A 23,538-nucleotide genomic window follows, 5' to 3' on the forward strand; every position below is an offset into this window, starting at 1 on the left:
CTCGTAAATGCGTGCACAGTTTATTCAGTGACTGTTTACGCCGCAGTCGTCGATTCGACTAGGATTTGCCACCACGTACAGTGGTAACACCTGTAAACACCGCGTCAACAGTCAATACGAAAATTTTGTGCTGAATCGAGTAAGATAATAATTTGCTTGCAGTGGGAAAGGTCAGTCCATCATCCGTCAAAGTTGTTGAGCCAAAAATTCTCCACTGTGCACCAACGACATGAGTGGCTGTTATGGTTGTACACGTAGTTCCATGGGCTTTCCTCTGTCCCTTGTTACGAGCTATGTTCAAAGTGCGTCAAGCTACGAATATCGGTGAAGTACCGGGTACATTGACTTTGTTCAAAGCCACTGCCTTTTGTTCCCCGTGTTGTTTTTTGTGTCCCTAACGTTGGCTGGCTCTATATGCGTACAGACATAGCAGTTGGGATTAAGATTTCCTGGATAAATAGATACACTCTTAGTTTATTCCGCCTCTGAAGCAAAGATACACACAGTTTTACATGTGCCACTCCTAGGCCCTGGATCGATTTCCATACCTTTAATCCCGACTGCTATGTTTGTGTGTTTCAAATGCTATGGAATTCTGGATAACTATAAGCCAGCAGCTTAGACTTTCAGGTAGGGACATAATCGATAAATCACATGAACCATATGAATCATATGAATCGTATGAGTCGGCCAGAGCCGACTAAAATATCTATGTCATAGGGTTATGCAGAACCGAATTCGAAGTGAAACAAAAAGCTGTAAAATCTAACATTTGTTGCATAGACTAACTCAACAACTGCCATGTCACCTACGGCTGTTTGAGAATGTTCAATCTGCTTTATGCTCGATTATTTACGAATAATAGTTTTGAACGCAACTAGGGTTTCAGCCCATAAGCTAGTTTTATTCTTTGATTTTGAAATATTCTAAGATTCAAACGTCTAAACAGATGTCATTTCTACTCAAAGTCACGAATACTTTTCAGGAAAACGTATTAAAATGTCGTTCCTCTGGGCCCTACAAAGACGTATTGACAGGTGATGAGCTTTGTTAATCATTCTGGTCGGTTAAATATCTAAATGTAAGTTATGTCTATCGAAGTACTCTCCAAGATTAGTACATATCTCTCTACTGTACAATTATGACTGTGCGGGTTCATTAGATGACAATACGATTACTATTGTTAATAGGCTGTCGAAAGTGTGCCGGTCCACTCTAAGCTTCAAAACAATGCCACATGTCGCAATTGTGCCATAAAATATCTTACTACCCAGCTCACATTCTTTTAAGTGCTATGATACCGTCATGGTTAATAAACCACTAAAAAACTACGTCATGTGAAAGGCTATAGAATTTATGACAATATTTACATCTATGGCTCTTCCTTTGCAAACCTTTTAACATGTCCATTTTCTAATATGTCAACAAGTGCGCTTAAATCATCTCCTTACGATTACAGATAATAACAATTTAATCGAAGTTTTCTCAAAATGTAAAGAACATGAAACAGTGGGAGCGATCATCGAAAACGATCTGAGGGAGACATTTTCAAAAGGGGGACCCAGCATCACTATTCGAAGATATGACGGCAGAACCGATGACAGAGACAGATTCAAGTCCATTACAACGGTATTGGCAATAGATACAGAGGTCTTAGAACGTGTGTCAATTACACCTAATATACGAGACAGAGAATTTGATCATTGGCTTGAATATCGCATGCTAATGACGTTAGCCAGGCCAAAAGGTATGTCAATAAGTCTATTAATGATAGCTCATGGAATGATTTATCAAGTTAATAACTAGGAATAATAAGAAAATGTCTGACAGTGACCATATTATAAATCGAGATGATAACATACCCTGTTTAAATTACTCATCTACAGCATAGTCCTGGTGATATTCATACAGAACAACCACCACGAAAGTGCAATTGGCAGACATTATTAACTTCGTTTAAAATTTGAAGTGTCAGAAGTGTCATTTTTTATGTTTTCTTGATGGTCTAATTCTGAGGGAAGGCAAACGTCTGAAAACAAACTGATGAGAAATCAGAAATCAGATATCCTTTTGATGCTAATACCTTGTACAAAGCTATATTAGTCACAAATCTTACTCTCAAGAAATTACTTTTTTTAATAACAAGTATAACTAGCAAAAATACGTAAAATAAAGTTAAAATAAAAGGGCATTTCATAGGAATATTATATAAATACATATCAAACTGTTCAACTCTGGATACGAGCTCTCTGCTCGTATCGTTCATCATCCAACAATTTTCTTTTTATTATTATATTCAGATTCAGTATTTATCGTTCTTTTTGGCGATGTACATTCTGCTGCTCTTGGGGAAATGTTGGTCGCAGAGAAATGGCAATTATTGTGGCGCTACCATGACCTGAACGCCTATAATCTCTTCCAAGAGAGAAAATGCTTTACGACAAACAAGAGCCTCTCACGCTCACAAAAAATGGAAATTTGGAGACATTGTGTGAAATCATCGATGTGGCCTGTTCTTCATCAAAACATCAAGATTTTCGTTGATGACGGATCTTCACAGGTTTTAATCAATCTTCTAAAGATCAATCCATATTTAGAATCCAAGGAAGATGATAAGCCTGACTCATCATATACCTTTAAATTTAAGCAAGGCAAAGATCATTACTTTCTATCGGTTTGCCCTTTTCCAATCCCTGACATTGAAAGGGATGAATCGAAGGTGAAACATTGACCAAGGCCGGACAATTGTGCACGGATTTGCGAGACTACATACGAAAAACCGAAGGTAATTTCATCATCTCTGTTTTGTTCACTAAGTATTGCTCAACATAACTGACAAAGCGATATAATGTTACCGTTATAAGTTAGGCATGATACACATTCAAAGTACATCTATCTTTCGCCAATTGATTTAACATGCGTTAAGGCCTCAACAATGTCCCTGACCTCAAACATGTCCCAGGATTTTCACGTGAACTAGATTTCAACGCAGTCTGATGAAAGTTTTGGGCATACCTTGATGTAAGGTGTAGAACATTATAACCTCCAAATACTGATCTGTTGTTCGAGTCCTTCTTGACAAATACGTTCACTTTTATCATGTTGTAATTGCCCGTGCATTGTATGTTGCAAAATCAGTCAGGGCAGGATATCTTTTTTTCCACTGGCTTAGAAGATTTAATGATAGCACCATGGGATTGCCGTGAACGAATGCACAGTACAACTTCAGGTAGTAAAATGGGAACGGCATTTACTATGTTCAACATGCAAAAATAGCGGACGCCAGACGCGTCTTTTCGCGTTCAAAATGTACATGTCGGTGTTCAAATTTGAACGGCTAGTGTTCATATTGTTAACACTAGTGTCCATATTATTAACAATGATGTCTAAACCTGAACACGTAGTGTTAACAACCATCTTCTTCTAGTTTTCAAAAACTCAGCATGACAGAAATTTTGCAATACTGTAAAACAATTAACAATCTTTAGTGTTTTTTACTATACTATAAAAAATATCCCGGTCTAAAATTTCTGAAAGCATGTTATTTTCTAAAAAGAAAGTATATAAATAATTTTACACGTTTATTACGGGTTGAAATTTCGAAATTTGGAAAAGAAAATAAGATAACCACCATGAACGTTTTATTTTAACATCGGCGTGCAAGAGGCGTTCTACTCCTTAACACTTGGTGTTCAAGTTTGGTGCCTCTTCTTATCCCGTCATGCATCAAAACGGAAGTTGCGACATTTTTCTTGTAAATGCATACTGAAGTCGTGATCGTGCAGCAGCAAGACCAGAAAGGGTAAGTTTTCCCTACAAAATAGTAAAAGGTGTTAAATTTTGAAGCATCTGTATTATTATCCTTTGAAATTATTTGTGTAGTACTTTGGAATAGCTAAAATACGTGAAGTGGCTTTCAGTGGCTTGTATACCATACACTAGCTGTAAATACGCAGCGATGTTTTGGGCCATGGTGTATCGATCGCACTCTGGTCAAGGGTCATCACCGCAAAACTGTGGCGATGACCCTTGACCCGAGCGCGATCGATATGCCACACACCGCTGTGTAATAACAGGTAACACATGTCTTTTAGTAATCACAATCGCATATAAAACATTAGTTAAACATCGCAGAGTGTACACTTTATTGTTTCAGCATATGAGAGTTGGCCTTTCTTTTACTTTTCATCAGTTGATGACAAGAAGAAGCCAATATTTTGTAACAGTATCGAAAAGAGGCACTGTATACCAAAATCACCCCTTTTCCTTAACCTAATAAGGCCACCTTGTCTTTCATTTAAAGTCTCATGTCGCCATAATACCTATTGTTGCATTATTTTCAGGATGTGAATAGTTGGATTAAACTGGTAATCGAAGAGTTATTACAGAAGCTGATGGTGCAGAAATTGAAGAAGATGAGTGTAGAGGTAGCTGTCTTGAAACAAGCTTGAGAATCTCAGTTCATCTCCAATGTAGATTTAAACTTCCGAGGGTCAATAACTGAATTTTGATAAGTTTCTCTATTTTTGTTCTGAATTTATCTAAGCTTTGGTAGGACGCTATGATCGACTAAATGTTTCTGGAATATAAGTTTTAAAATACGTGTAGTCTCCCTTATCAGATGCAAGGGTGGAATGAAGAATTAAAGCAGAAAGCGACAGAAAATTCAGAGTGAAAAATGTACACTCTGAATTTCTGAATTTTCTGAAATTTTCACTCTGAATTTTCTGTCGCTTTCTGCTTCAATTCTTCATTGCACCCTTGCATCTGATGAAGGAGACGTTACGTCTTTGAAGGCTTATGATCCAGTAACATTTACTTGATCATAGCCTGCTACCAAATCTTAGATTATTTTGTATTGTAGATCAACACGTCTTTTGTTCTCGATTTGTTACTGTTTTAAGCCTTGCTTTTAGCGACGTAGAGCTTATCTAATAGGTGAATGTGAGGCATCGTCGTCACATTTTTACATCCCAAGCTTTTCTTCAAAATGGCCGGTACGATTCCTTTAATGTTTGGAGTACAGGTTCCCAGAGATTACCCTAATCATATATGTTAAAGTTATGATGAAAGACTCAAATTTGTATTTTTGAGGCGAAAATTTGCTATTTTTTGGGCAAAAATCTTCTTCTCTCTTACTGGTGGTTCGACGTCTTCGATATTTGGTAAACATGTCCCAAAGAATGACCTTCGTAAAATTTGTGCTAGTTGTGATGAAATATTCAAATCTTTATTTTTCATGACAATTTTTTTCGTTTTTGGTCAAAAAATCTCTAAAAATCATCTTCAAAACTACTTAATGAACAGCTTTGATATTTTTGACATAAGTCTCTGCAGATAGCTCTTTCAGATTCTTCAAATTATGCAGAAATATGCAAATTTGTATTTTTGAGACATAAAAGACATTTAAGACATTTTTAAGACATAGGGAATTATCAGAATGTGATATATTCAAGTTATGATGAAATCTGCAAGTTTTTATTTTGGGGTCAATTTTTACCATTTTTGGTCAAAAAATTTGTATCTTAAAAATTACCCGTCTGATAGCTTTGATATTTGCTACACATGTTTTTTGGGATGATCTCAATTTGATATGTCCAAATCATGGTGAAATCTTCAATTGTGTATTTTTTTGCAGCTATTTTCCCATTTTTGGTGAGGCCATCCCGAAGTGAGCTGTCAGAGATCCTTTACATAACACTGCGAGCTCTTTCGACGTCTAAGTCGCTTGTTGTATTGCTATATTGGTGTTGAAATGGCTAACATTTAGGTTGTTGCCATTGGTTTTAGACTGCAGTTTCCTTTTACAAGTGAATTTTAGTAAGAACTGAAATTTCCAGGTTCAACAGCAAATGCTTATTGACATACAGAACAAAACTTATGAAGCGAAGTCAAAATTAGTTAATGTGTTTTTAATTTCTGAGAAGTAGAGTTTTGAAATGTCACTGATTTATTTCAGAGTTTATTTAAAGGTATTACAAACAAACAAATCTTTTCGTTCATGAAGGACTCTGTTGGACAAGGAAATCGGTTTTACACCTCCAAGGACCCACTTTACCCACTTTCTGCATGTTGTGTCTCACTGTGACACTTTGTGGCAACTTGACATGTTGTGTTTACTTTAGTGTGGACAACTACGTACCATGTGCATCAGAGAAGCCGTGACTAACCCTTTTCCAAGTTTGCAATTGTCTATACAAGAGGAAATGTCTTAAACTATCTTACAAAAATGGAGTAAACATTTCATATGAATACGTGCTTTCAAAACAATAAGTAAGCCAAATTTTTAGCTTTTTGATATTTTTGTACGTTTTTACAAGTATGAACATATAACGTAATCCACAATATTGAAGTTAAACCTGTTTTGTCATTACTTTGTTCATATATTTTGAAAACGATCGACAGTGTTTATAAAGATTTTCTTTTGTTTATGTTTTGATAGGAAGGTGTTTACATCGTTGGTGTTTTCCTCTGACAAACTTTACAAAGTGGCCATGTTTATTTTTCCATTTTACACTAAATAATTGTATTTTACTCAACTAATTTTTGTGTATTTTTAGAATAAAATAATTTTACTGAATATCAGTGGTCCGTTATGTTATTTCCAGGCTTGAACACCCCCTGAACTCCAAAAGTTAATGTGTTCAACAAGTGCATATCATGTGTTCAATCCTTTAACACACTTATCGTTGAACGGCGTCCATGCGTTCAAAAAGTGTTACAGCCCTTTGAACGCGTAAATGCGTTCAAATTTTTGAACACATTTCACGTGCAATGTCTGTTCAGATATGGAACACCATGTGTTCAATATAATGTCTGATGAACACATAGTGTTAAAAATCTGGACACGTATGTTCAAAAATTGAACGTTGGTTGAACACGTTGTGTTAAATTTCTGAACGTCTAGACGCGTTCAAAAAGTGTAATAAAAAGGCGTTTAATTGGTGTTCTATCCTTGAACACTTAACTTTACAGTGTGGGCTGCCAATGCTGTTGAACCTATTTTGGCCAACTTTTAAGATAGCTTTCCCCCTTTGCGACGACCTATTTTCAAACGTAAATTTTGCCATCAAGATGTGTACTTTTACCCAAGTATTATATATCACCTGAAAGCTATTTCTATGAATTTTTTTGTTTTATCGAGAAAATTAGTGTGCGATGAATTTTTTGAAGATCTTAGTGAAAGTGTAAAGAAAATGGGTGGTCTCACGTAAAAAAGTTTAAGTCTGAGCGGAGAGGGGCTATTGTTTAGGTGTTAACGGGCAATTGGTCTTCAGAATACTGGCTACAAAACCGTGTCTCAGATTTTTGAAAAAGGCCTTAGTTTTTTCACATCGTTGAGTCAAAGTTTATCCACCGATTAGTCTTACAATGCCGCCTAATTAAGCAGCAATAACTCGACTTTAAAAATCTTCATAAAAAAACTGAGACACGGTTTTGGAGACAACCTACTTGACAAACGTCTGTGAAAATCTGGTGAACTTCCGTTCACGCGTTCTCGAGTTAAACTCTTTTGAACGTGCTGCAATGTGACAAAATGCCGAACTGAGAAAAAGGCGATTTAGTAAATTGGTTCGGGTTTTTCCTTTTGAATGGCAATAAACAATGTACTCAACCGACAAAACACTAAAACCAGATAGTGAAATCAAAGTGTTCAACTTCAACAGTATATTCACTCATTGAAATCAGCGTCAACGGTCGAAATGAGGCTAAAAAGGGTGAATTTTGGGAGCGTTGTACTCTTTTTAGAGCGCAATCTACACAGTTGCTGATGAGTAAATAAACTTGGGGAGTGCCAGGGAAGGGATTATGCATAATCTGTTGACTGATTAGTTGTAAGGTTTAAATAGAGTATTAACTGTTCGACCTAACTGTCGGAACTGCTACGGCATCTCGATGCCGTCTACACGAGCGCTTGGATTATTACCTCCATGACAAGCGTACACTACAGTGTAAGTTTATGGCAGTATTCGATTCGACCTCGGAAACGACTCACGGCTGCGGAATGAAAGCGAGCCCGATGCGTGATATAGGGAAAACAGTATTGGCTGACAACAAAAATATCTGCGTTTGTATGTGGATGTACATTTGCGCTGTCTGTGATCATGGAGATAAAAAGAACAGCTCCATGCTGTGATTCATATAGAGTAACCGAGGATTCTAGTGAGCAGCCATATTTAGATCTTCACGCGCCTTGAAAACCGATTAACACTAGTCAAACTACAAGCATTTCTGAGACAATAGTTCGTTCTCACTCTGTACAGCATTTCTGTGGGTGAGAGACCGTTTCTGGAGTCATTTATGCTAAAATGAGCCAATCGCCTGTCGGCGGCATAAAAGTCAAAGGAGATAAGTTGAGAAAACATGAACACAGAGAAAAGTACGTCATTTCATCAAGCGCAAGTTGCATGAGATAGACCGCTCGTCAAGCGTCATACGTCACAGATAGATAACTCTCTGCTGTCGTTCGTATCGAACATGAGTACCATTGATTCCAGGCGAATATGATATCAGACCCGTCTTCATTACATGTAAATTTCAGGATTAGGATGGTGTTTTGCACTGTATTCAAGTAGTTAGCCCGTAAGCGTCTCATTCAATGGTTTACCGACCAATGATGACATGTTGATGAAAACTCAGGGCGATTACGTTATTACGTTGTGACGGTCAAATTCACATTGAAATTTGTCTTCGGTCCTGCAGCATTTTGGCTACTGCCATGATAACTGATAACAATGTTGTCGTGTCCATTCCCATAAAATCATTTGATTCACATTCGTCCGGTGTACGATGAACATTTGTTAGTCGACGTATGTTTTTACCTTGTCAAGGTCGGTTACGAAATGGGACAAGGAAAAACGGGACCGCGGGATTGAAACGACTTCGACATTATCAATTCACTGCCATTGTGCCAAAACGTCTGCAAACCAAAGCAGCTATTGTTTTGTGGCGTGTGATTTCTGCATCGCTACGTATTTTGCCTTGGGAAAATTCCTGTCGATGTCTTGAAGCCCATGCAATTTGTTTCCACCTTGTATTTTCTAATCCCAAGTAGTTCAAGTTCATTTTTATTCATAAATTATTCAACTCACTCAGTATTCTCATCGAACGGACAATGTCGGGTTTCTAGACCTTTTGGAGCAAAGTCGTTTCGGCCGCACAATTTCCGACGCCAAGACGTTTAGGCAACGCGACCAAAGACGTTTCGGCACTACCTGGCTGGGGGAACTCGTGCCAAATGTTACAAATCAAAACACTGAGAAGTATAGTGTCAGCATTCACATGCTTAAGTTTGTGAGAACATGGTGAAAAACCGTGAGAAAAGAGTTTCATATCATTTTCAATAGCAATAGCCGCCGACACTGTCAAAGTTTGAAAAGCGGGCCTAAACGGCACTGTAAAAGTCATACTGGTCAGAACGCAAAGGTCACGCTTATGAATATGACTGGTCTGTCAGTTACTTATAAGTTTGAAGGGAAAAAAAATAAATCGTAACGGGGGTGTCGAAATGTCTTGGGGCCAAAAGAAGCCGAAACTTCGGCCGAAAGAGGCCGAATGTTGCTTGAATGTTGAAGATGTGAAGGGTGTCTGTTGCGGTATTCAAGTGTTCCCGCTGTCACTGAGGCCGCCAGTGGAACGTACCATTATGTATACGGGACAGCCTCTTCAAAGATGTTTAACATTACGAAACTTATCCACCACTCCTGGTGCTTTTACAAAAGCACAAAAATGTCCCAGATAAAACATTTAGTGTGTGGGCCATTTTTGTAATCTGAAATTGTACCGTCAACAATGTCATAAGTCTGACCTTGTCCGATTGTGTCGATAAATTATGATCTTTTGGGAGCGGCCACCCCTATGAGAAAAACGGTAAGACCACCTTTCGCCAGGTACACTCTATGGTCTTGACCCACGCAGTGAACGGTAGGTGCTAATGGGATTTTCACAGCGGATGTTGTCCAAGTGCATGCGAATACTGTGACGCTGCTTGCTTAGCGTAATCCCTTGTCAATCAAGACTTAACGGTAGTCTCAAATGCCAAAATGTAAACCTGTGCCTCTCATACATTTTTATTCCAGAATTTCACCCAAAAACAGGAACTTCACGACCAAGATATTCTACACACAAGGAAGATCAATATTATAGGAATACTTTTCAGGGATAAAAGAAAAATCGTGTTTTTATCTCAAAATACCAAAACAAAGGCGGAAAGCTACCTTAATTAAGTTGGATTACCAAAAGGAAGAATATGAAAAAAAAACATAAGAGTCCCTAGGACTGTATCATGGTAGAGAAAACAGTAATCTCGACACATATCCGGCCCAACTAAGCCCCAGAACTCTGTGTAAAGAAACACAGTTACAATAAAGGAGCTGCCATTATCTGTCACCTTGCCACGGCATAATGGCCTTAGGCTAGAACATCGGAAAGCGAATTGACCTGTGCCATATCATATATGAAAGCTTAAACATGGGACTTTGCGCCCGAGGGCAGGTGATCATTTGCCCGACGTCAGAAGGGCAAATGGTGTACTACGGCGAGGGTACATAGTCTCTTGTCTTGGGCTATAATGTTTTTATTACGTGCCTCTGTTATATGGCTTTCAGTCCAAATTTTTAGGTTTTTTTACAAATGACAAGCACATACTTCATGTTCATGTTAGACGAAAATCTGTAGCAATAATGAAACGAATGAATTTCATCATCGAATGGCAAATTAATATATTCACGTCACTGTTATGCAGTTTATTTATTCGAGAAGAAACGGTATTTCCTATGTAAAATATGTTATTTTATAATATTTATATCCCAAGTAGGCAAGTTGAAAATAGTTCCAGTTCACTTTCAGTCAAGATAATATTGCTGCCCACGATGTAATGAAAGAGTTGCCATTGAATGCTATGGAGCGCGCGACGTTAGATATATAAGTCTCGTAATAAATTGATTATACGTAGTTCTTGTTATTTCACAGGTTTTATGAACATGATATTCTTATAAATAGCTCATTTACATATTGAATGAATTTCAGTAATTATGCTAAACATCCACATTTTGTACAGATATTCTGTCCCTTAGTCAAGTTATCGTACACTCCTTTTAGAAGAATATTGTTGCATAGCAAATTCAAATACCGTAATAGATAATTATTATAGAGTCTTGTATCAATAAAACATGCAACAAATTTATGATGGTGCCAGTGAAACTACTATCACCGCCTTTAAACCTTCAATCAAGTAGCTGATGCTTCCTTTCAGAAGCAAGCACCGATGAAGTTTACTACATCAATGTCGACAGACAGACAGAGTTTTTGGAAGACCACAAAAAGTATATCCTGAAAGGAAGACCTTGGGTGAATAAATGTACTATCCCAGACGAAGAACTTGTGAAATTCCAACGCAACATCTGCTATGTTTGGATGTAATGGACAGGCTGATAACAACTCACAGAGGTATGAAGGAAAATGTTGTGCGTGTGCATATGTATGTATGTATGTATGTATGTATGTATGTATGTATGTATGTATGTATGTATGTATGTATGTATGTATGTATGTATGTATGTATGTATGTGTAGGTAGGTAGGTAGGTAGGTACACTGTAAATATATTGGACGCTAGACGCGTCTTTACGCGTTCAAAATGTAGATGTCAGTGTTCAAATTTGAATGGCTAGTGTTCATATTGTTAACACTTGTGTTCATATAATTAACAATGATGTTCTAAACCTGAACACGGAGTGTTAACAACCATCTTTTTCGAGTGTTCAAAAACTAAGCATTATAGAAATTTTACAATACTGTAAACTTTACAGTGTAGGTATATAGTTAGGTAGGTATTGACGGACCGACGAATACATGCATGGAAGTTTGCATTTAAGCTAAATTAGTAGGACGGGACTAGTGTGTGAATACGTATACGGATATTTCAGTCGAGGAGAAAATTTTGTTCATATCCACCTTAAATTTCAACACTGTCGAGTTGAACAGTTTGTAAAACGTATCCATGCGAATTATCATGTATTTCTCTAGTATAGGATGAATCGCTTTTATTGTTTTATTTATCTAACATGTCATTAGTGGGAGAGGTGAAAGCTAAGTTTATAATTTACAACCTGATAAAGAACTTTAAGGGGAAGGGTGTTTGACATTTTTAAGTTGCTCCTTCTTTTCATGTCTGAAGATGTCAACGTTTCTCCACTAACTTTCAGGTCTCCCTTTAGCGAGACATGAAAAACTGATCCAGCATCTCAAGGGTGAGTTTTTAGAAATTTTCTTTGTAGAGATAACTTAAGATGCGGTATTTTTGCATGTCATCTATCGTAATTGATTGTGATGTGGTCGTATAAAAATTAGCCAAACGAATGTATTTTAATATGTTTTGTATCATTTCAGTTAACATTAAAATGATTTAAGATTTATTCGTTAGTTTTGATTAAGACACACTTAAATTTCTGTCATTTTTTACTACATTATAAGTTGTCTCTTATATTTATGTATGCCAGAGAAAGGTGCCATCAAAACCGCAAAGGTACAAACAGCGATGAAAGCTGTTGACAGACGAGAATTTTGCGATACTTGCCCTTATTATGACAGTCCGCAGTCACTCGGTAAGTCGATAGTATCTTCTCAACTCTTAAAATAAAATAAATACACAGAGTGCGCCAGAGACAAGAGACAAGAGGAACTAAAACTCATATCATACGAGATTAAGAATAGTGCTGCTATAATGGTTATTCGGAATCAAAGACCAACATATCTTCGGCAATTTCCCTATAATGTCGCCCACATCCACAAGTTACATGTCAAGGTGATGATACAAAGAGATAATAAATTGCAAGTGGCATGGGTAAGTGATTTTATTATAGCACAAACGGACAAGATATGACATTTAAGTATTTATACTTTCATACAGTTGTAAACAGAACTACAAATTCCAATCTTACATGTAACATTTCATTTTAATTTACCTTAAGGATATCCTGGTGTAAATATTAGCGCTCCAAATATGGTAAGTTTTTTGGTTTCTGAAGTTAATATTATGCTACTTGAACATGGCAAACTGCTAAAAAAGTGAAATTAACATGCATTTTGGAGATTGTTAATCTATATATTTTATGAAGTGGATATTCTGGGTTGCGTTACAACGCTTACAGCGTGTCATAATAAAGAGCACTGACACATACATGAGTAAACCCTGAAAATTATTAAATATATTTCTCTGGTTCTCTAAAACTTTATCCTGTGAACATTTTCGGTCGAATATTTCTTACTTACTTTGCATCCTTTAGCATGCCCAATGTCTGGAACTCCTTTGTGACAATTTGAAAGAAGGCAGCTCAGCATTGGACGTCGGGTCCGGCAGTGGTTACCTAGCCACTTGCATGGCGATTATGGTAAGTTCGTCCGTATATTGTACTTGTGGTTTATTGCCGATAAATGCATTAGCCATATAGCTCTCTATGTCTATACATGGTGGCAAGAACGGTACCATGTTATGCTATGGCGAGGTATTTGTCTCTCAACCTTCTCTGTGATAATTTGCTAATGTTCTTGAGCCTGTCATTTTTAGCTCCGCTGTCAGCGACGCGGAGCTTATCAAATAGGCTGATTTTCCGTCGTCGTCCGTCGTCGTCCGTCTGTCATCCGTCATCCGTTAACAATTGCCTTCTTCTCTGAAACCACACTGTAAAAATAGCGGACGCCAGACGCGTCTTTACGCGTTCAAAATGTAGATGTCGGTGTTCAAATTTGAACGGCTAGTGTTCATATTGTTAACACTAGTGTTCATATTATTAACAATGATGTTCTAAACCTGAACACGTAGTGTTAAGAACAATCTCCTTCAAGTGTTCAAAAACTCAGCATTACAGAAATTTTGCAATACTGTAAAACAATTAACAATCTTTAGTGGTTTTTACTTAACTATGGCTATAGTAAATTTACTACTGCATCGCCGTCCGGCAAACATACACGGATTTTGATGTAACGAATTTCCCACTAAGTGAAAAATATCTCCGGTCTAAAATTACTGAAAGCATGTTTTTTCTAAAAAAGAAAGTATACAAAATAATTTTACACGTTTATTACGGGTTGAAATTTTGAAATTTGGAAAAGAAAATCAGAAAACCACCATGAACGTTTTAATTTTAACATCGGCGTGCAAGAGGCGTTCTACTCTTTAACACTTGGTGTTCAAGTTTGGTGCCTCTTCTTATCCCGTCATGCATCAAAACGGAAGTTGCGACATTTTTCTTGTAAACGCACGCTGAAGTCGTGATCGTGCGGAAGCAAGACCAGAAAGGGTAAGTTTTCTCTCCAAAATAGTAAAAGGTGTTGAATTTTGAAGCATCTGTATTATTATCCTTTGAAATTATTTGTGTCGTACTTTGGAATAGCTAAAATACGTGAAAAAAACTTTTTCTTTCAGTGGCTGGTATACCATACAAAGGCTGTGAATACGCAGCGGTGTTTGGGCCATGGCGTATCGATCGCACTCGGGTCAAGGGTCATCACGGCAAAACTGTGGCGATGACCCTTGACCCGAGCGCGATCGATATGCCACACACCGCTGCGTAATCACAGCTAACACATGTCTTTTAGTAATCACAATCGCATATAAAACATTAGTTAAACATCGCAGAGTGTACACTATATTGTTTCAGCATATGAGAGTTGGCCTTTCTTTTACTTTTCATCAGTTGATGACAAGAAGAAGCCAATATTTTGTAACAGTATCGAAAAGAGGCACTGTATACCAAAGTCACCCCTTTCCTTAACCTAATAAGGCCACCTTGTCTTTCATTTAAAGTCTCATGTCGCCATATTACCTATTGTTGCATTATTTTCAGGATGTGAAAAGTTGGATTTACCTGGTAATCGAAGAGTTATTACAGAAACTGATGGGATAGAAATTGAAGAAGATGAGTGTACAAGTAGTTGCCTGGAAACAAGCTTGAAAACCTCAGATCATCTCTAATGTAGATTTAAACTTCCGAGGGTCAGTAACTGAATTTTGATAAGTTTCTGTATTTTTGTTCTGAATTTATCTAAGCTTTGGTAGAACGCTATGATCAACTAAATGTTACTGGAGAATAAGTTTTAAAATACGTGTAGTCTCCCTTATCATATGCAATGGTGGAATGAAGAATTAAAGCAGAAAGCGACAGAAAATTCAGAGTCAAAAATGTACACCCTTCTGAATTTCTGAATTTTCTGAAATTTTCACTCTGAATTTTCTGTCGCTTTCTGCTTCAATTCTTCATTGCACCATTGCATCTGATGAAGGACACGTCACGTCTTTGAAGGCTTATGCTCCAGTAACATTTAGTTGATCATAGCCTGCTACCACTCTTAGATTATTTTGTACTGTAGATCAACACGTCTTTTGTTCTCGATTTTGTTACTTTTTTTAGCTTAGCTTTCAGCGACGCAGAGCTTATCTAATAGGTGAATGTGAGGCATCGTCCTCAAATTTTTACATCCCAAGCTTTTCAAGTTTTCTTCAAAACGGCTTGTACGATTCCTTTAATATTTGGAGTACAGGTTCCTAGAGATTACCCTAATCATATATGTTAAAGTTATGGTGAAATACGCAAATTTGTATTTTTGAGGCGAATTTTGCTATTTTTTGGCAAAAATCTTCTTCTCTCTTACTGGTGGTTCGACGTCTTCAATATTTGGTAAACATGTCCCTTAGAATGACCTTCGTAAAATTTGTGCTAGTTGTGATGAAATATTTAAATTTTTATTTTTCAAGGCAATTTTTTTCCTTTTGGTCAAAAAATCTTTAAAAATCTTCTTCAAAACTACTTAATGAACAGCTTTGATATTTTTGACATAAGTCTCTGCGGATAGCTTTTTCAGATTGTTCAAATTATGCAGAAATATGCAAATTTGTATTTTTGAGACATAAAAGACATTTCAGACATTTTTAAGACATAGGGAATTATCAGAATGTGATATATTCGAGTTATGATGAAATCTGCAAGTTTTTATTTTGGGGTAAATTTTTACGATTTTTGGTCAAAAATTTCTATCTTGAAAATTACCCGTCTGATAGCTTTGATATTTGCTACACATGTATTTTGGGATGATCTCAATTTGATATGTCCAAATCATGGTAAAATCTTCAATTGTGTATTTTTTGCAGCTATTTTCTCATTTTTTGATGAGGCCATCCCGAAATGAGCTGTCAGAGATCCTTTACATAACACAGCGAGCTCTTTCGACGTCTAAGTCACTTGTTGTATTACTATATTGGTGTTGATATGGCTAACATTGAGGTTGTTGCCATTGGTTTTAGACTGCAGTTTCCTTTTACAAGTGAATTTTAGTAAGGACTGAAATTTCCAGGTTCAATAGCAAATGCTTCTTGACATACAGAACAAAACTTATGAAACGAAGTCAAAATTAGTTAATGTGTTTTTAATTTCTGAGAAGTAGAGTTTTGAAATGTCACTGATTCATTTCAGAGTTTATTTAAAGATATTATAAACAAACAAACAAATCGTTTCGTTCATGAAGGACTTTGTTGGACAAGGAAATGCGGGTTTCACACCTTCAAAGACCCCTTTACCCAGTTTCTGCATGTTGTGTCTTACTGTGCCACTTTGTGACAACTTGACATGTTGTGTTTGCTTTAGTGTGGACGACTATGTACCATGTGCATCAGTGAAGCCGTGACTTACCTTTTTCCAAGTTTGCAATTGTCTATACAAGAGGAAATGTCTTAAACTATCTTACAAAAACGGAGTAAACGTTTCATACGAATACGTGTTTTCAACACAATAAGTAGGCCAAATTTTGAGCTTTTCAAAACAGATATTTTTGTACATTTTTCTAAGTATGAACATATAACGTAATCCACAATATTGAAGATAAACCTGTTTTGTCATTACTTTGTTCATATATTTTGAAAACGATCGACAGTGTTTATAAAGATTTTCTTTTATTTATGTTTTGATAGGAAGGTTGTTTACACCGTTGGTGTTTTCCTCTGACAAACTTTACAAAGTGGCCGTGTTTATTTTCCCATTTTACACTAAATAATTGTATTTTACTCAACTAATTTTTGTGTATTTTAGAATAAAATAATTTTACTGAATATCAGTGGTCCGTTATGTTATTTCCAGGCTTGAACACCCCCTGAACGCCAAATGTTAATGTGTTCAACAAGTGCATATCATGTGTTCAATCCTTTAACACACTTATCGTTGAACGGCGTCCATGCGTTCAAAAAGTGTTACAGGCCCTTTGAACGCGTAAATGCGTTCAATTTTTTGAACACATTTCATGTGCAACGTATGTTCAGATATGGAACACCATGTGTTCAATATAATGTCTGATGAACACATAGTGTTCAAAATTTGCACACGTGTGTTCAAAAATTGAACGTTGGTTGAACACGTAGTGTTAAATTTCTGAACGTCTAGACGCGTTCAAAAAGTGTTACAAAAAGGCGTTTAATTGGTGTTCTATCCTTGAACACTTAACTTTACAGTGCATAAGTCCGATTGCTTTGAAATCTTACACACTGTAAAGTTAAGTGGGATGTAAAAATTTGAGGACGATGCCTCACATTCACCTATTAGATAAGCTCTGCGTCGCTAAAAGCAAAGCTAAAAAACAGTAACAAATCGAGAACTAAAGAAGTTTTGATCTACAATACAAAATAATCTAAGATTTGGTAGCAGGCCATGATCAATTAAATGTTACTGGAGCTTAAGCCTTCAAAGACGTGACGTCTCCTTCATCAGATGCAAGGGTGCAATGAAGAATTGAAGCAGAAAGCCACTGATATTCAGTAAACGTTCAACGATAAGTTGGTTAAAGGATTGAACACATGATATGCACTTGTTGAACACATTAACTTTTGGCGTTCAGGGGGTGTTCAAGCCTGGAAATAACATAACGGACCACTGATATTCAGTAAAATTATTTTATTCTAAAAATACACAAAAATTAGTTGAGTAAAATACAATTATTTAGTGTAAAATGGGAAAATAAACATGGCCACTTTGTAAAGTTTGTCAGAGGAAAACACCAACGGTGTAAACACCTTCCTATCAAAACATAAACAAAAGAAAATCTTTATAAACACTGTCGATCGTTTTCAAAATATATGAACAAAGTAATAACAAAACAGGTTTAACTTCAATATTGTGGATTACGTTATATGTTCATACTTGTAAAACGTACAAAAATATATGTTTTGAAAAAGCTCAAAATTTGTCTTACTTATTGTGTTGAAAACACGTATTCGTATGAAATGTTTACTCCGTTTTTGTAAGATAGTTTGAGACATTTCCTCTTGTATAGACAATTGCAAACTTGGAAAAAGGTTAGTCACGGCTTCTCTGATGCACATGGTACATAGTTGTCCACACTAAAGTAAACACAACATAATGCACAACATGTCAAGTTGTCACAAAGTTTCACAGTAAGACACAACATGCAGAAAGTGGGTCCTTTGAGGTGTAAAACCCATTTCCTTGTAAACAAAGTCCTTCATGAACGAAAAGATTTTTTGGTTTGTAATACCTTTAAATAAACTCTGAAATAAATCAGTGATTTCAAAACTCTACTTCTCAGAAATTAAAAACACATTAACTAATTTTGACTTCGTTTCATAAGTTTTGTTCTGTATGTCAATAAGCATTTGCTGTTGAACCTGGAAATTTCAGTCCTTACTAAAATTCACTTGTAAAAGGAAACTGCAGTCTAAAACCAATGGCAACAACCTAAATGTTAGCCATTTCAACACCAATATAGCAATACAACAAGCGACTTAGACGTCGAAAGAGCTCGCAGTGTTATGTAAAGGATCTCTGACAGCTCACTTCGGGATGGCCTCACCAAAAATGGAAAAAAGCTGCAAAAAATACACAATTGAAGATTTCACCATGATTTGGACATATCAAATTGAGATCATCCAAAAAAAACATGTGTAGCAAATATCAAAGCTATCAGACGGGTAATTTTTAAGATACAATTTTTTTTACCAAAAATGGTAAAAATTGACCCCCCCAAAAAAAAAAAAAAAACTTGCAAATTTCATCATAACTTGAATATATCACATTCTGATAATTCCCTATGTCTTAAAAATGTCTGAAATGTCTTTTATGTCTCAAAAATACAAATTTGCATATTTCTGCATAATTTGAACAATCTGAAAAAGCTATCCGCAGAGACTTATGTCAAAAATATCAAAGCTGTTCATTAAATAGTTTTGAAGAAGATTTTTAAAGATTTTTTGACCCAAAAACGAAAAAATTGCAATGATTAATAAAGATTTGAATATTTCATCACAACTAGCAAAATTTTACGAAGGTCATTCTTAGGGACATGTTTACTAAATATTGAAGACGTCAAACCACCAGTAAGAGAGAAGAAGATTTTTGCCCAAAAATAGCAAAATTCGCCTCAAAAATACAAATTGCGTATTTCACCATAACTTGGACATATGATTAGGGTAATCTCTGGGCACCTGTAATCCAAATATTAAAGGAATCGTACTGGCCGTTTTGAAGAAAAAAGCTTGGGATGTAAAAATTTGAGGACGATGCCTCACATTCACCTATTAGATAAGCTCTGCGTCGCTAAAAGCAAAGCTAAAAAACAGTAACAAATCGAGAACTAAAGAAGTGTTGATCTACAATACAAAATAATCTAAGATTTGGTAGCAGGCCATGATCAATTAAATGTTACTGGAGCTTAAGCCTTCAAAGACGTTACGTCTCCTTCATCAGATGCAAAGGTGCAATGAAGAATTGAAGCAGAAAGCCACAGAAAATTCAGAGTGAAAATTTCAGAAAATTCAGAAATTCAGAGTGTACATTTTTCGTTCTGAATTTTCTGTCGCATTCTGCTTTAATTCTTCATTCCATTCTTGAGTCTGATAAGGGAGACTACAAGTATTTGAAAACTTATTCTCCAGTAACATTTAGTTGATCATAGCGTTCTACCAAAGCTTAGATAAATTCAGAACAAAAATACAGAAACTTATCAAAATTCAGTTACTGACCCTCGGAAGTTTAAATCTACATTAGAGATGAACTGAGGTTCTCAAGCTTGTTTCCAGACAGCTACCTCTACACTCATCTTCTTCAATTTTTGCATCATCAGCTTCTGTAATAACTCTTCGATTACCAGGTAAATCCAACTTTTCACATCCTGAAAATAATGCAACAATAGGTATTATGGCGACATGAGACTTTAAATGAAAGACAGGTGGCCTTATTAGGTTAAGAAAAAGGGGTGACTTTGGTACACAGTGCCTCTTTTCGATACTGTTACAAAATGTTGGCTTCTTCTTGTCATCAACTGATGAAAAGTAAAAGAAAGGCCAACTCTCTTATGCTGAAACAATAGAGTTTACAATCTGCGATGTTTAGCTAATGTTTTATATACGATTGTGATTACTAAAAGACATGTGTTAGCTGTGATTACGCAGCGGTGTGTGGCATATCGATCGCACTCGGGTCAAGGGTCATCACCACAATTTTGCGGTGATGACCCTTGACCCGATCGATCGATACGATCGAAAATGGCCCAAAATACCGCTGCGTATTTACAGCTAGTGTATGGTTATACAAGCCACTGAAAGAAAAAAAGGTTTCTTCACGTATTTTAGCTATTCCAAAGTACTATACAAATAATTTCAAAGGATAATAGTACAGATGCTTCAAAATTCAACACCTTTTACTATTTTGGAGAGAAAACTTACCCTTTCTGGTCTTGCCTCCGCACGATCACGACTTCAGCGTGCGTTTACAAGAAAAATGTCGCAACTTCCGTTTTGATGCATGACGGGATAAGAAGAGGCACCAAACTTGAACACCAAGTGTTAAGGAGTAGAACGCCTCTTGCACGCGGTGTTAAATTAAAACGTTCGTGGTGGTTATCTGATTTTCTTTTCCGACTTTCAAAATTTCAACCCGTAATAAACGTGTAAAATTATTTTGTATACTTTCTTTTTTAGAAAAAACATGCTTTCAGTAATTTTAGACCGGACATATTTTCACTTAGTGGGAAATTCGTTTCTTCAAAATCCGTGTACGTTTGCCTAACAGCGATGCAGTAGTAAATTTAATATAGCCATAGTAAAGTAAAAAAACACTAAAGATTGTTAATTGTTTTACAGTATTGCAAAATTTCTGTCATGCTGAGTTTTTGAACACTTGAAGGAGATGGTTGTTAACACTACGTGTTCAGGTTTAGAACATCACTGTTAATAATATGAACACTAGTGTTAACAATATGAACACTAGCTGTTCAAATTTGAACACTGACATCTACATTTCTGTCAGGCTGAGTTTTTGAACACTTGAAGGAGATGGTTGTTAACACTACGTGTTCAGGTTTAGAACATCACTGTTAATAATATGAACACTAGTGTTAACAATATGAACACTAGCTGTTCAAATTTGAACACTGACATCTACATTTTGAACGCGTAAAGACGCGTCTGGCGTCCGCTATTTTTACAGTGCATGCAGTTCACTTAGGGTGACCTAACTTAGTTTCAAATCGTTTTGAAATTTGAATATTTGTATTTTGGGGACATTTTTGCTGTTTTTGATATAGAAATGAGCTCCTTTGAAAACCGCATATCCGATTGCTTTGAAATATGATACGCAGTTTACATAGGTTGACCTCAGCTTTCTTGAAATCGTGGTTAAATTGCACATTTGTACTTTTGCGGCATTTCTTTTCATTTTTGATCAAAAACTCTTTTAACATCTTCAAACGTCATGTCAGATTGCTTTGTTATATCGTATACATGGTATATATATTATATATATATATATATATATATATATATATATATATATATATAGTTCAAATTAAGCAGAAATATATATATATATATATATATATATAATATATATATATAGTTCAAATAAGCAGAAATATGCAAATTCACTTTTTTACGAAATTATGTATTTTTTTGTCAAAAATTTATTTCACAACATGCATGGCATTGATGGTTTGTCGGTTCTTCGTTCACATTTCTTGTCAAGGATGAGGAAATATATATGGACATGCCACGGGTGTCTATGAGCGTGCACAACATAAGTTACTTCTGCTCGGCGTTTAGACGACTGGAACGTTTTCACGTAAAATACTAATAATTTACTTGAATATTGCTCCGATTGTCAGTGACTTCCGGTAGTACCGAGACTTTTTAAGCATATTACAAGCACGTTTTCAAGGCAGTTCTCACATTTATCGTACTCTTACACTGAGATATCATCTGAACATATACTGTCACATACCATATCTATTATTACTTAATACTATTGAGTCAATAGTGATTCATTCAGAACGACCTTGAAATCACTTTTCTTTGTACTTCAGACAGTTTATGAAAACGTCTGGTCCTTGTTAACAATATATTTGGATTTCTCGCCTCTCAGTCACCTATCCACCTTGCTCGTGGCCAATAATAGTTTTGGCGTCAACTTGGCCCAGGTCCGGCGTAAACCGTTCACACACAATATTTACCCGTTCCATTTTAGCTCACGTGTTTACACACGTGAGCTAATGTAGTAGCGACGTCTTTCTGTCTGTGTGTATGTCTGTCTGTCTGTCTGCCTGTCTGCCTGCCTGTCTGTCTGCCTCTTTACCCGATAACCCAGGAACGCCTGAACGGATTCGAGTCAGATTTGGTAGAGGGGTACCATATGCTCATGGCAAGAATCAGGGAGAACGCTTGAACCCTTCTAATATAATCTACACACTAAACTGTACAATAAATGACCTACTAAAATCTATCCCCTGAAAACACCACTTATTAAACTAATCTAGGCAAACTAAAAGAAATACAAAAGTTTAAAAGGACTAAATCCTGCGAAAAGTTAAACATTGCAAAAAGCCAGAACCACACTTTGAGAAACAAGCAAAAGGGTGGGTGGTTATGGAAAACAGGCTATTTGTACACTGGCCAGCAGCAGCACAATAAAATATTTTGTAAAACTCCCCACAAGAAACTTCTGTTCCATTATGCAAAAATGCAGCGTGACCGAAAAACAATATCACAGCTGTGGCATACCCATGATCTCTAACATTGAATCCAGCTGCCCTGCATTTAAAATCAGTTAAAAGAATTTAACTTTACCTTTATGACTCTGAACGCACGCCTTAGACTTGACATAAATCAGGCTGCCCAAGGCCAATACAGACCAACTTTTGAGCGTTTATATATACGGTTTTTAAAGACAAGAGTCGACTCAGAGGTGACTTAAACTCTATAGGTTGATCACAGTAAATGTCAAGAATTACTATTAAGGCACTTTAGTCTAGACGACGAGCTATGGTAATTTATTCATGAGGTGAATGTAAAACTGTAAAGATATCTAAAGTGTTTGACATTGGGTTTCTACTCAGCTGGTAACAAAGTTAATAACGTCTGATCGAGCTTGCAGTGTGCTAAGCTAAAGACAGCAAGACACAGATTTACGCAGATTACCAACAAGCCTATGATTACCCTGACACACAATCTTTCAGGTTGGGTCGACCGGAAGAATCATTGGAATTGAGC

General features: G+C 36.3%; 1 protein-coding gene and 1 long non-coding RNA gene across 2 annotated transcripts in view; one reads left to right on the plus strand and one right to left on the minus strand.

Moving 5' to 3' along the window:
• LOC139129573 (hormone-sensitive lipase-like) overlaps positions 1-23,538 on the minus strand; it is a 377,850-nt gene that overhangs the window by 140,298 nt on the left and 214,014 nt on the right. The gene's annotated exons all lie outside the window — the stretch shown is intronic.
• On the plus strand, positions 12,533-13,386 carry LOC139129568 (uncharacterized). The gene is made up of 3 exons (XR_011551616.1): positions 12,533-12,604; positions 12,971-13,005; positions 13,286-13,386. It is a non-coding gene; the product is annotated as an uncharacterized lncRNA (long non-coding RNA).

Source organism: Ptychodera flava, chromosome 3 (genome assembly GCF_041260155.1).
Source record: "Ptychodera flava strain L36383 chromosome 3, AS_Pfla_20210202, whole genome shotgun sequence".
Lineage (NCBI taxonomy): Eukaryota > Metazoa > Hemichordata > Enteropneusta > Ptychoderidae > Ptychodera > Ptychodera flava.